Source organism: Schistocerca piceifrons, chromosome 3, assembly GCF_021461385.2.
Source record: "Schistocerca piceifrons isolate TAMUIC-IGC-003096 chromosome 3, iqSchPice1.1, whole genome shotgun sequence".
Taxonomy (NCBI): domain Eukaryota; kingdom Metazoa; phylum Arthropoda; class Insecta; order Orthoptera; family Acrididae; genus Schistocerca; species Schistocerca piceifrons.
The window spans coordinates 247,612,530-247,627,035 of NC_060140.1; the positions used below are offsets into that span (position 1 = coordinate 247,612,530).

At 41.7% G+C, this 14,506-nt stretch overlaps 1 protein-coding gene and 1 pseudogene across 1 annotated transcript in view; one reads left to right on the forward strand and one right to left on the reverse strand.

Moving 5' to 3' along the window:
- The window catches only part of LOC124788550 (homeobox protein Nkx-2.5-like), a 101,033-nt gene that overhangs the window by 50,325 nt on the left and 36,202 nt on the right, over positions 1–14,506 (reverse strand). The gene's annotated exons all lie outside the window — the stretch shown is intronic.
- Positions 3,778–3,895, forward strand: LOC124790405 (annotated as a pseudogene).

The window sequence follows — 14,506 nt, forward strand, 5'->3', positions numbered from 1 at the left end:
AAATGTAGCTGGAAATTATAGAAATACAATTGACGGTAATTAAGAGATACAAACCAAATCAATTAATAGGACACGAAGTAGATCTCCCATGATACACAAAATAGGTCAGGACATTGTTGCAGAAGCAACGAAAAAAGCATCAAATTTAAAACAATGCGATATCTACAAGACTGGCATTGTTTTTGTTATGCTTGAATTTAGCGTAGATTTCTACGTGATACGATTTTAATAGTTTTTACAACGAAAGTCTATCTCGCAATCTGTCAAAAATTCGAAAGAGATTCTGGTCGTATGTGAACTAAAGGAGCACCAAGACACAATAAAGGCACTCACTGAGCCACAAGATTGATAATTTTGCCGGTAACATTATCACCAAAGCGGCGTCACTAAAAATGAATTTCCGAAATACTTTCACCGAAGAAAACGAAGTAAATATTCCAAGATGATGATGTAGTAGCCCCATATTTAGGAATCATATTCAACAGCTCGTTCGATGAAAGATAAGCACTAGAAAGGTGCACAGTTAACAGCAATGCACAAGAAGAGAAACTGAAATTAATCCACTGAATTACAGACTTATATCACTGAAGTAGGCTCAAGGTGTGATTTTGGAACATATACTGTGTTCGAATATAATGAATTACCTTGGCACATAGCACGGATTCAGAAAATATCGTTCTTGTGAAATACAACTGGCCTTTTATTCAGGCAACGTAATGAATGCTATCGACGGGGGATCTCAAGTTGATTCGTCATTTCTGTATTTCCAGAATGCTTTTGACAGCGTTCCTCACAGCCCTCTTTTAATCAAATTGCGTACCTTTGGAGTTTCTTCGGAGTTGTGCGACTGGATGCGTCATTTCCTGTCAGAAAGGTTACAGTGTTCTGTAATCGGCAGAGTGTCATCGAGTAAAACAGCAGTGAAATCGGCCGTATTATAGGCCTTCTGCTGTTCCTAATCTAGGTAAACGATTGAGGAGATAATCTGAGTAGCAATCTTAGATTGTTTGCAGGTGATGCTGTTGTTATAGTCTACTAAAACCATAAGAAGCTCAAAACCAAATGCAAAATAGTTTGTATAAAACATCTATGTGGTGAGAAAAGGGCAACTGACTCTAAATCACCGATCGTCAATCTGCAGCCAAGGCGAGCGTGCGGACAGAATCAAATATTCGTGCGGCCTGCGGTTCGCGCAATATTATATAACAGATTGGGCTTAACCATTACGGATATTTTAGACCCCGTGACTGTTTATTGAATGTAAATACATAAAACTGCAAGCAGACACTTTTAGGATAGTTATTATTCCATGAACCGGTTTTCGAACCTTTTCTGCGCGTTAAATCACTATTTCTAGCGTAATGCTGGCTTGTGACAGTATGGGCGGCTTTTTTCCATCACTTCACACACGTCACAAGTGTGTGAAGTGATGTACAACCGTCTATCAAAATAGAAGCAGACATATGGACACTAACGAAAAAAGCCGTTCAGATTGTCGCAAGCCAGCGCCCAGCATTACGTTAGGAACAGTGATGTAACTTCACAAAACCATCTGAAGGTTAACCTGTAAAAGTTCGAAAACTTGTTCACGAAAATAAATAACTATTCACAGAAGTAACTGGTTGCAATTTTATGTATTTACATATTGTATAACAATTATCATGTAGCAACTAATAGCGCAATCCAAAAACGTCGACAGACGTCAACAGCTTTCTAAGACTGTAATTTTCCTCATCAGTAACAGACAAATATATTTATAGAGACAATAATATTTTACGATTTGATTAATTGAAATTGACGTTGATGATTTCGGCCGTGAGCGAAGTAAATTTGGCTTCTTACTTCAGCGGCAGAGGGGTAAGTAGAGCGGCCACTGTAGGGTTAGAGGATTTAAAAGTACGAATGTTTTATTGTTTTCTTCCAGAACTGACAACTCGCTGGCGTGCGCGACTTGTATTGATCAGCTGCTGTGGTATACATTTCAAACGAAACTAACATGGATTAGTGAACATGCATTATAGAGATTACCGTCTTGAATGGGACCACATACATGCATCAAGGAGTGCGAAATTAAGGCAGTTGTAATGCAGTGCAATGAGTAGAAGTAAACTGACATCCAAAAGATTTAATAAATATTTGAGACCGTATCTCATATTGCAAAATGCATTTAAATATAAGTGTGGTTACTGTTATTAATCGCTTAATTGTTCACTCACATGGACATCACAACAACACTTCGTCAGACAATTAGAGTCTCATAACTTTGGAGTCCTGCGGGTAGCAGTAATCTGAAACAGTATCACCGAAGTGTTCCGAATAACGGCCCCAACCTATCGCATTCTCGCTATAACTAGTCTATTGGCGGCTCCTAACCCACTAGTTTATGTTGGCTTCCAATTAACAATAAGATTGGTTCACATGTAGCCCCAGGTGTCACCTCACATTTTCAGTACTGGTAAAACTTGGGTGACCACTGCTCTCAACAATAAGAAGTTTGAGGTCGTCCACTTCAGCAGCCTGCTAAATGAAGTCCGTGAAACTTCGCTTACACTATAAACTACAAAAATTTAAAGTCGTCAATACTACAGAATACTTAGGGATTGTAATTACGCACACCATAAATTGGGACGAGCACATAGAAAACTGGATGTAACTGACAGAACTCTTCGAAGATGTACTAAGAAGAGTGTCACCATTACATTTGTTCGTCCACCTGTGGAATAGTGTTGTGTGATATGGGGTAATTACCAGATAAGATTGACCGAGGACATGGAAAAAGTTCAGAGAAGACAGCTCGTTTTTTACTATCGAGAAAACAGGAAAGGATTGTCGTGGATAAAATATGCGAGTTGACATGACAGTCACTAAAACAGAAGCTTTTCTCCTTGCAGAGAGGCATTTTTACGCAATTTCAGTTGCCAACTCTCTCCCCAGCACGCGAAAATGTTGTGTTGACACCCGCTGGCATAGGAAGAAATGAACCTCGTAATAAAGTACGATAAACCACAGCTCACACGCAAAGATTTAAGTGTTTATTTATCGCAAGTGCTATTCTCTGCCAAGAACTTAAATGTGAGTTGACGATTAATCAAGACGTTGATATAGATGTAGGTGGGAGCCCTTTACTATTCTCAAGTAAGTTCAGCGATACCAAGTCATGTTCAACGTTATTTATTATTCTTTTATTTTTTATGTTTCTTATACCTCGCTACATTAGTAACGTGTTCCGCTTTCTTAATCGAGAGTATCAGGTGTTGGCCTCGGTTTACTAAACTGATTCTGAAAATTCGTCTTTGGGAGTAAAACTGCAGCTAACCAGTCTTGTTTGCCGATCAATTTTCTGCTTCTGTGGACATCGCTGTTTAAGACAGTCGCTGGAGGCCACCGGCTTTCGATCAGAAGGCAAGACTGATTAGCTGCGGTTTTCACCAAAGCATGAAGTATTCCAAGCAGTTATCTCGAAAATGGTGGCCAAAAGATGACGTTCTGTGTGAGAAAACCCCCACACGTTACCAAATTATTAGCCTGTAAGATACAGAAAAAAATATAAAAATTAAGAAAACCACTGATAATTGTGACTCAGTGCTAAGACTAGTTCGGACACAGTAAACAAAACGTTCGCGTCAAGTCAGAACCACAGATCTCATGTTGCTGAAAGTGTGTGTCGAACCAGTACTGGATCAACATCCCTCCACCTCGTGAGGCTCGCACTGCCAGTTGCGAGTTTCGAGCCCGCCTCAACGATTAGTCAAAATGTAGGGAGACTATTATTGAACTGGCAACGGCCTTGCCGCAGTGGATACACCGGTTCCTGTCAGGTCACCGAAGTTAAGCGCTGTCGGGCGTGGCCGACACTTGGATGGGTGACCATCCGGGCCGCCATGTGCTGTTTCCATTTTTCAGGGTGCACCCAGCCTCGTGATGCCAACTGAGAAGCTACTCGACAGAATAGTAGCGGCTCCGATCAAAGAAAACCATCATAACGACTGGGAGGGCGGTGTGCTGACCACACGCCCCTCCTATCCGCATCCTCAGTGAGGATGACTCGGCGGTCGGATGGTCCCGATGGGCCACTTGTGGCCTGAAGACGAAGTGTTTTATTATTGAACTACATGAGAAAAACTTAAATTAGTTACAAACTACGTCGTGCAAACACTTTATTCAACGTGTAAACGCCACTACAGATATTTGAATTTAGGCTGATATATTCGATATGCCTGCCATCATTGACGGTGATGTGGCGCAGACGAATAGCGAAATTCTGCGTGACCCGCCGAAGTGTCGGAGCATCGATGCAGTCGATGACCTCCCGAATAGATGTTTGCAGCTCAGCAATGGTTTTGGGATTATTGCTGTACACCTTGTATTAATATAGCCCCACAAAAAAGAGTCGCACTGTTCAGATCCGCTGGCCGGAGTGGCCGAGCGGTTCTAGGCGCTACAGTCCGGAACCGCGTGACCGCTACGGTCGCAGGTTCGAATCCTGCCTCGGGAATGGGTGCGTGTGATGTCCTTAGGTTAGTTAGGTTTAAGTAGTTCTAAGTTCTAGGGGACTGATGACCTCAGAAGTTCTGTCCCATAGCGCTCAGAGCCATTTTATTTTGTTCAGATCCGGTGAATATGGCAGCCAATCGAGGCCCATGCCAGTGGCCTCTAGGTAACCCAAAGCCAGGGTACGGATCCCAAAGTGATCCTCCAGGATATCAAACACTCTCCTGCTTCGATGGGTTCGAGCTCCATCTTGCATGAACCATATCTTGTAGAAATCAGGGTCACTCTGGATAATGGGGATGAAACCACCTTCCAAAACCATAACGTGCCGTTCGGTAGTCACCGTGACATCTAGCAATATCGCACTGATTATTCCGTGACTTTACATGGCACACCACACAGTCACCCTTTGAGGGTGAAGAGACCTCTGGATGGTGAAATGAGGATATTCAGTTCCCCAATTCTGCCAATTTTGCTTATTCACGAACCCATTCAAATGAAAGTGGGCTTCGTCACTTAACCAAACCATACATGTGCATACAAATTCCCATCATGCCCCGCGGCTAGCCGTGCAGTTTGAACGTCTTAACGCAAACCGTTCAAAAGTTATGATGGTTTATTTCATATACTTCAATAATTGTCACCTTGCATTAACCAGCGGTTACTTTTTCTCTATTCTCTCCATACTCTAACACCTCTCTTCTACAGAGTTTCTGGACTAGTTTCCCTGGAAGGGATAGTGAAGCGTAAAAGTCCATTTCACTATACGCTCATGGATATTACCTTAGATAACATCTTTACAGTGTTCCTTTATAGTGTTTACAGTGTTCCTCCCTGATAGGGAGGAATTATAGCCAAGTACAAACTTAGAGCGTCGTTTTGTTGGTTTCTCCCTTCCCAGTGAATAGAGTGGGCTGGTTGTGACTCGGCCGTTAATACTATTGGTAGTTTTCAATAAATCACCACGCGAGCAATTACTGGAGCTGAGGGGCTCCCAACTGAGAGAAGAAACGGGAGGTGATTGCTAGTTCCTGAATTTACCTTACAACAAACTCTTGAAAACGTCGGTTCGAAATATTTAGAGAACACTGTATCAGCTAAATATAAAAAGTGCATATTTGTGTGAGCGCTTCGTGAAGATGAAAGGATTGCGTGTTTCGTTGCTTTGAGTGGATCTTTGAGGTGAACTTGCATATCGCAATTTGTGTAGTACTACCAGCTAGAGGCGGCAATCCGTGTTTGAATCTTTTTCAGTGCACATTAATTTGGCAGAATTGTTTGCTACATGCGATTTCCATTGACGTATGGCAGAAGTCAAGCTAGAACGAATGTCTGATTCTGAGGATAGAGCATAAACTTTAACAACATGTGAAAAGCTAATTGCTGGAAGTTAGAGGCATAAACTGCTTTACGTAAAAACTCTAAGCAAAATTTATACTAAATTTTCTATAAAAATGTGAGGCTGTAAGGTGTTTTAGATTATGTAATTTTTATCCAACTTTGCGTTACCGGTAGCTTAAAAATCTTTTTGTTTCAACTAGACATGTTCCCTTTTTCGGTAAACAGAGTGGAATATAAATTACAGGCTTTATATTTTTGAGGATACAAATTTATTTTAATACATCCCTCTAACTAAATACCCTTGAAACATTATTACGTCAAAATTGTTTCGTGGACTGAAATATTCTCTTCGCTTTCATCTCGTTTTGTTGTGCGAAACGTCGAATTTCATTTCAAAATTGGATCCCTTCTTCCGGAACGTAAATTGAACTTCATTTAATATCACTCATTTTCAAGATGTTCATGGGTAGTTTGGTTTTGTTGGAAGGTTTCTAGGAAAGTTCTAAATTCACTTGAGTATTCCTTATTTAAAAGCAATCAGCTCGAATGCTATTGATGCTTATCTTACATTGAGCTACCTGTGGTGTATCTTTACTGAAACGAAATTCATGATTCATAGGGTAACTAGTCCGGCATTTCTTTGTAGTGGTTTTAGTAAATCAAGGGAACCGTAAATCGGGATATGCAGACGGAAATTGCAAAGGAGTCCCGAGGAGGAGGGAGGAGAGGGAGTGGCGCAAGCGGAAAAGTAGAGAACTTGCCCCTCAGGATCTGGAGTACGAGTTTTTATCCATTTTAGACTTCTGGTACATTTTTAGAACTGAGCAGATAACCATCAGTTCTCTGCGATATAAGAAGTTGTTTGTACCACCTATAAAATTTAGTTCTCTTGGCATGACACGTCTCGAAACGGACGAACTCATTTATTCTAAACCCCAAGTTTAGAGTCCTGATGCCCCCACCCTCCCCCCTGCATGACTTTCTGCAGACTCCCGTGGAGATTTGTACAGGTGCTCCAATGTTTTAGAGCTGCTCCGCCTCGCTCGATGGACAGTTGGAGGCTAAGAAATGAATCATTATAATGAATGATACTGACTGATGGATTATGATGTTCGCCGATGAAGTACTTTGAAACGCTGCACAATAGAAGACCCGGAAGGAAAGTTGAAAATTTTTGCCGGGACAGGATTAGAACCCATGTCTCATGCTTACTAGGTAGATGCGCTGATCACTGCGCCGTCCGGACGTTGTGGGCATTAGAACCACACGGACTATCCTAGGACGCATCCCGTCAGACCCAAATAGTCAACTTATCCCCACACTACTGTTGTAGTGCCCCTTGCCCATTATCCTCATTACTCGCATCGTTTGGCTGATTACCGTAACAGTTAGAGCGTGAATGTCCAGATGGCGTAGTGGTCAGTGCATTTGCCTAGTAAACAGGGGACCTGGCTTCGAATCCCAGTCCCAGACAAATTTCCAACCTTCGCCATTAATTTAAACCAATACCCACTAGCCGCTAATGTCATTCTTTCCTTTTGTCTTGATTCATAGTGGTTGTAGGATGAGAATGGAGTCTGTTCTTTCGGACATGTTGGAAAGAACGGGCTACATGATACGTGATATATTTGCAAAACCTGAGATATTCAGAAAAAGTTGACATTAAGCATTTGAATATTGTCTTCGAGTACTCCTACGCATGCTGGATATTAACAATGGTCTTTTTCGAACCTTTAACTTCAGATATACTTTTACTGGAGATGGGTTTCCACCAGCCGCGCGGGATTAGCCGAGTGGTCTAGGGCGCTGCAATCATAGACTGTGCGGATGATCCCGGCGGAGGTTCGAGTCCTCTTTCGGACATGGGTGTGTGTGTATTTGTCCTTAGGATAGTTTAGGTTAAGTAGTGTGCAAGCTTGGGGGCTGATGACCTTAGCAGTTAAATCCCATAGGATTTCACACACATTTGAAAATTTTTTGGTTTCCACTAAGACGAATGAACTGAGGATCTCATAAATGATGAACAACATGCCATACTAAGCTCATTAAACACAGAGATAAAAAAAATTAACTGTACTTCCTGAATTAAAAAATCCTGTAATTTAGTCTCTCACACTGAAGTTCTAGATCTGAAAAATTTGCTATTATAAGCAGACCGTCCGACAAAAAAAGTGAAGTACTCAGAAGGAGAAACGAAAACTACAGAAAATTTCACGGTACCTTGGGAATATGAGCTCATTGAAAAGTATGACGTCGTACCTGCTGTCGCCTGGTTGCACGCACTGATTCGCTTGGCAGTGGTGTCAAACTGTTTTTATTCTCTCTTGACACAAGCTAGTGCACAACTGTTGTAACTGGCCCTTGATATCCTAGATAGCCTATCCGCATTAGGACGGAGTTGTCCGCCTCAATAGCTGAGTGGTCAGCGCGACGGAATGCCGTGCAAAGGGGCCCGGGTTCGATTCCCGTCTTGGTTAGAGATTTTCTCCGCTCAGCGACTGGGTGTTGTGCCACAGTATTACCTCAACATCACTCACGCAGTTCATAGAGACACGTGCCATGAGTGAACTAGTGTTGTTGTGTTACATAAGTGCGCGGCATCTCCGTGTTCTTCGCAGTTGTCACTCAACATCCAGGCCACCCAGGCCTGGGAACAACACTTACTCTGATGGCCGTTCAACCGGTCGGAGAGAATTGTAGCTATTAATCCGTTACTTACCCGACAATGGCTTGTACGTGTAAGAAAATATGTTGAAATCTGACCACGCCTATCTGGTGCTTCACTTTCTGTGTTAGGAAGTGTATCTCGAACGTCTTATAAGAAGTTACGGAGTACAGATGCATATAATACAGGTTTTTCTGTTAGTTGTGTGAGAAATTGAATGACACACTCTCTAAATACTTTACAATTATGAACGATGAAGATACAATTACTGCTGTACTCTTATTTTATAGTCCTTAGGCGAGATGAATGTTAGAGACAATAGACTTGTTGAGTTTATCAGCCGCAATTTCTGATTCTGCGGAAAACTTCAATAGCGTTTTGTGAAAAGATTATCTTCTTACATCCAAGGATATTCGTTTAAATTCACAATGTACCTCCGTTATAGTCTGGTACTGATCGAACTTACCGGTAACAAATCTAACAGACAGTATGCCTTTTAACCGTGTCGATATCTCCCTATGATCCGATGTGGTGGGAATCCCAATGCCTTTTGTCCCCTGTGCTTCGTAAAGGCGCGTTACATATTCGCGGAACTTCCCTGAAAAGCATAGTCATCAATTTACCTTTCCTACAACTGTCCTTTCATGCTCGTTGCTTTCTGTGGCTTTATCCAACGCTATGTCCACAAATTTAACAGACATGACTAAGTCAGGCTGCACACCATTAGTGCTATACTGACCGTCCAATAAGTTCCGAGAACAATGACTAAGGTGGCAGCTTGAACCAACAACTGTAAATAACAAATGTTCATTCGACAATTCAGTTGTCAGCAGGCATGACATACAGTGGACGAGCAACCGTAGAGAGTCAACGCTGTGTCGCAAACCTCAGTGAAGTAAGATTTCTGAATCAGGTGTTCAAGATACTCTCGAGAATGCTTTGAAAAAGAGAAAGGTGTGTGCAAAGTTTGTCCCGCACACCTTGACTCTCTAACAAAAACAAAGCGTAACACCTGCTGCAACTTAGTTGAAATGAAAAAGTTGACATTTTTATTTTAGAAAAATCATCGCTGGTGACGAGAGTTGGTGTTATCAGTACGTACCTACCACTAAATGACAAAGTGCAGAACGGATCAATGACGGTTCATCCAAGATCGAACAATGAGAGACTGACACGCGCAAGTTGAACGAAATCCAAAAGAATGTCTATTCTGACAGTTCCACATGTGTGCCTGAACGTTCAATGCGTTCGACTTAAGTTACGGGAGATTATCTAGAACACCTGGAGCATTAAAACCACTTTCACGTTCTGAATACTTGCTGTTCTGTGGACATAAGCTTTCCTTTCTCTGTAAAACCTTTTTATTTTCCATGTTAGAATATGCTCAAGGGTAATCGGGGAGACAGACATTAAGGATATTAGTTTACGAAGGCAATACAGAGTCGCGAAGTAGGCCTGCTACCATTATATAATTGAGCACCTTTGTCACTCTTCTGTTAGCTAGCTAAAGGCACCTGAAAACTTGTAATAATTATGCTTACTATACATTTCAAGCTCATCCCATCATCGGATCATCTTCAAATGAAACGCAATGGCCTTAAAATTGGAAGTACAGTGTAAGCATGACATTAAGAGTAAAAATACTTTAAAATACATAGTATTGTTAGGTTTTGAAACAGCAGTTTGCCGTAAATTGAGTACTGATGTCAAGAATGTATTTAGGTGAAACAATACTCTGTACTCAGGCATTTTATGTGATGTTCTGATGATTCGCTATGCCCGAAAGGCGCCAGCAAATACAGTTTTTCACAACAAGTGGTCTGCAGATTTTAGATATCAAATAGAGCAGCGGTATAATTCATGCTCATAGTCGAAAGGGTTTAAAAACAGGAGTAAACGTTTTCGTATTTCCTACAGATATGCAGGGTGTTCCAGTAGGTGGTAACAGATTAATTCGAATCGAACATTCCGTAGAACACATCTGCAACTTTTATTACTTACAGAAATGAAGCTAGTGAAATGTAATTCAAGCAAATACTAGCACAAGGTGTTAAGCAAAGGCAAATAATTAAATTCAAAGTTAGATTCCATAAATTCCTCTTCCAACTTCTACACACGCTCTAAATCTCTTGACAACACCATGTGTAGCTCTTCCGACGTCGTCTTGGAAAATATCTAAAAGTGTAAGGTCTGGAAACATTGGTGGCCAAAAAGGGTCACCGTTTCTATCGATCCATTTTCCGGGAATTGTAAGGTTTAGATGATCTTTCCTCTGCCGATCAGAAATTGCAGGGTCACTTTCCTGCTGGAAGAACATAAACATCCACGTAGCTAAATGGTTCAAATGGCTCTGTGCACTATGGGACTTAACAGCGAAGGTCATCAGTCCCCTAGAACTTAGAACTACTTAAACCTAACTAACCTAAGAACATCGCACACATCCATGCCCGAAGCAGGATTCGAACCTGCGACCGTAGCAGTCGCGCGGTTCCAGATTGAAGCGCCTAGAACCGCTCGGCTACCGCGGCCGGCAACCTCGTAGCTAAAGGAACGCCTTTCATTAATACTGGAATTTCGTTTTCAGACAATTTTATATTAAGCTGCCATGTTAGACAACGTGGCAACACAACAGGCCCTTTCAGCTGATTGTCTATAATACAAACTACTTCTTTACAGAAAAGCATTTTTGAAAATTTATTTCTAGAAAAGCATGGTGATGGTGGTGGTACGTTTCTATGGAACAAAACTACCGACGTCTTCGGTCCCTAGGCTTACACACTACTTAATCTAAGTTAAACTAACTTACGCTAAGGGCAACACACACACACACACGCCCGAGGGAGGACTCGAACATTTGACGGGGGGAGCCGCGCGAACCGTGGCAAGCCGCCTGCCTCAGGCCGCGCGACTACCCTGCAGAAAAGCATGCAGTTCTCTCGTCAGACCACCGATGTGATTCACGAGCGATACCGATACCGTCACGAGGGAAATGGCTTAAACCTGATAAAGAGTTCTTCTTCATCCACAAACTGCCCGTGTGCACGTTAAGATGAACTACGACTGTTGAGTACTGCATCAGTCTCACGCGTTTTAGCAGATGTGGAACTCTGTGCTTAGGAAATTGTCTAGCCTATGTTCCATTACCAAACTAGTAACAAAAACCGGCCGGCCGGAGTGGCAGTGAGGTTCTAGGCGCTACAGTCTGGAGCCGAGCGACCGCTACGGTCGCAGGTTCGAATCCTGCCTCGGGCATGGATGTGTGTGATATCCTTAAGTTAGTTAGGTTTAATTAGTTCTAAGTTCTAGGCGACTAATGTCCTCAGAAGTTAAGTCGCATAGTGCTCAGAGCCATTTGAACCATTTTTTGAACAAAAACCACATCAGTATACCTGCGTTTGTAAATACGTGCGACATTTTTAAATGATACATTATAATTGATCAAGTGAAATGTAAACTTATAACTATACACATCCTTATCTCGGTAACAAATAAGTATTGAAGACATGTTATATGGCATGCCTTATCCGAATTAGCCTATCTACAATCTCCCAAAATGTTTCATATTACTCCTGGAACACCCTGCGTAGGAATAACTTGTACTTTTTGCAAGCGCTTGAGACTAATCGCTATTCTAGAAATTCCATATAAATTCGATCAAATAAAGTAGGCAATATCTCACGGTACTCTCTGTAAAACCGAACTGAAATTCCATCACTGTCTAGCGTTTTATTATTTTCTAGTGGCACATTTATCTTTTAGCATGAAGAATACTTGTATCTAAATCATTCGTTGAAAAGTTTGTATGGTGATCGATCTTCTTGTGTGAATGATTTCTTAAGCGCAAAAAACTAGCTTGTGAAATTTATCAGTCGTGTATCTCCAGAACATTCGAATGAAGTACCCTGGGATTAGCGTTTATGCATATCTGATTTATTCGCAGTACGTCGAAATTTATGTGGAATACTGTGTTCGTATTTTTTTAATTGTCGTGCTGTGGTTAATTAGTTGAAAAAAGCCTTGCCTTGAGTTTCACTAACACAGAATTAGTTGCCATGCTATTTACTTACGGAGAATGTCAAAATGGTTCAAATGGCTCTGAGCACTATGGGACTCAACTGCTGAGGTCATTAGTCCCCTAGAACTTAGAACTAGTTAAACCTAACTAACCTAAGGACATCACAAACATCCATGCCCGAGGCAGGATTCGAACCTGCGACCGTAGCGGTCTTGCGGTTCCAGACTGCAGCGCCTTTAACCGCACGGCCACTTCGGCCGGCCGGAGAATGTCAGTAAAACGGGTTAAGATGCATCCGCTCCCTGTCAAAAGCTTTCTCCGAGGTTAAAGTTTTGTTCCACGGACACGTATTCAACGTGTGAGTTTCACGAACGAAGCAGCAGCCGTTACGAATTTTGAAACTTTAGCAATAAATATGCCGCAAGTACACGCGTTTTTGAACAGTTTACTGTAATTTAATTTTGATAGATATCCCAGTAGAGGATTGTGATTAGAGTTTAACGTCCCATTGACAGCGAGGTCATTAGAGATGGAGCAAAACGTCGAATTATGGAAGAATGTGGGAGGATACAGGTCGTGCCCTTTTCAAAGCATTTGTCCTGGCATTTGCGTGAAGCGATTTAGGGAAATCTTGGAAAACTTAAATCGGGATCTCCGGATGGGGATTTGATCCGTCGTCCTCCCGAATGCGAGTCCAGTGTGTGATATCCCAACAAATGTGATCTGTGTGAATGATCGGCTCCACCGTACTTCATTCAGATACTCCGAAGAGCATACGGCAGCTAACCGAAAATCTCGAGCTATGTGAGTATTTTGCTTTTGGGAGTGACATTAGCTTACAGTTTGTGCAACATTCTTTATGCTGCAAGAACAGCTGATAATCTCATTTTTAAACTCCCGTGTGTTACGTCGTATCGATGAAACAGCAATAATCGAGTTTTTCTCTTCTATTAAGGCTATTCTACATTCATAGCACAGCACAATTCTTTCTGAATAAAATGAAATAAAAGTAGTTGCCCTTACGCCTGTGCTTAATAGGATTTCGATGTTCCGCTAGTCATTATTTCATGTCTCTCTAGGTGGAACCAGGTCACCGAAGACTCAAACATTCCAGAAAGTTCTTTGCGTGAATGTCTGTCAAAACTTATATCACCTGAGACAGAATAGATACGACCACTAGTATAACCGACACAGCAGAAGTATCGTCATGATTTGCTACTGATTTCACCACTGATTTCAACACTAACATGGTTAAGACACGATGATAACGGCACCTCTGTGTTACCTTTTCACTCTGGCTTTTAATTTGTATATACTTCCAATCACGTTCATTAGTATTATTGTCTATTGTTTCTAGCATACGCCTGAACATATGAACTTCGTTTTGCAGCTCCATGTCCATTTCATTTTCGAACCTATGTAGGTTTGTTGCCAGAAAGTCATAGCATAAGAATTAGTTTCTATTTCATCCTGATATTTGTTCATAGCAGAGGACTTCGACTCAGAAGGTCTTTTCATTTGTTTTTACTTTAATGGTGCACCTGCATCTCTGAGAATGACGAGTTTTCAAAATGTACAGTTATAGAAGTGGGCGTTGTATGGGTCTTCGACGCCTCGGTATCATTGTTTTTGCCACTGTCTGCTCTTCAAAAACGGTTGCTGAACGATTCTTATGTGATTCACATTTAATTCGTGGTGTGGGGGAGCTATAAGAGCAACTTAGCACAGACATGTTGCTGAATAGAATGTACGAGATGATATATCCAGGAGTCCGTACGATCATTTGCAAAATGATCATATCGCTGACTGCAGTAACGAAGGAGGTTTAAATGCAGTAAAATACGAGTTTTATGGATGCTGTTACGAGGCGAGAGTGAGGTGTCAATTTATTATTGGGCTCTTAGAGGCGGGCGTGAGTTTTTGCGCTCCAGTGGCGGTCCTTAGCAGAGGTTTCGAGTGCGGCCACGGAGAAGGTCTTGACGGAATCGACCGTT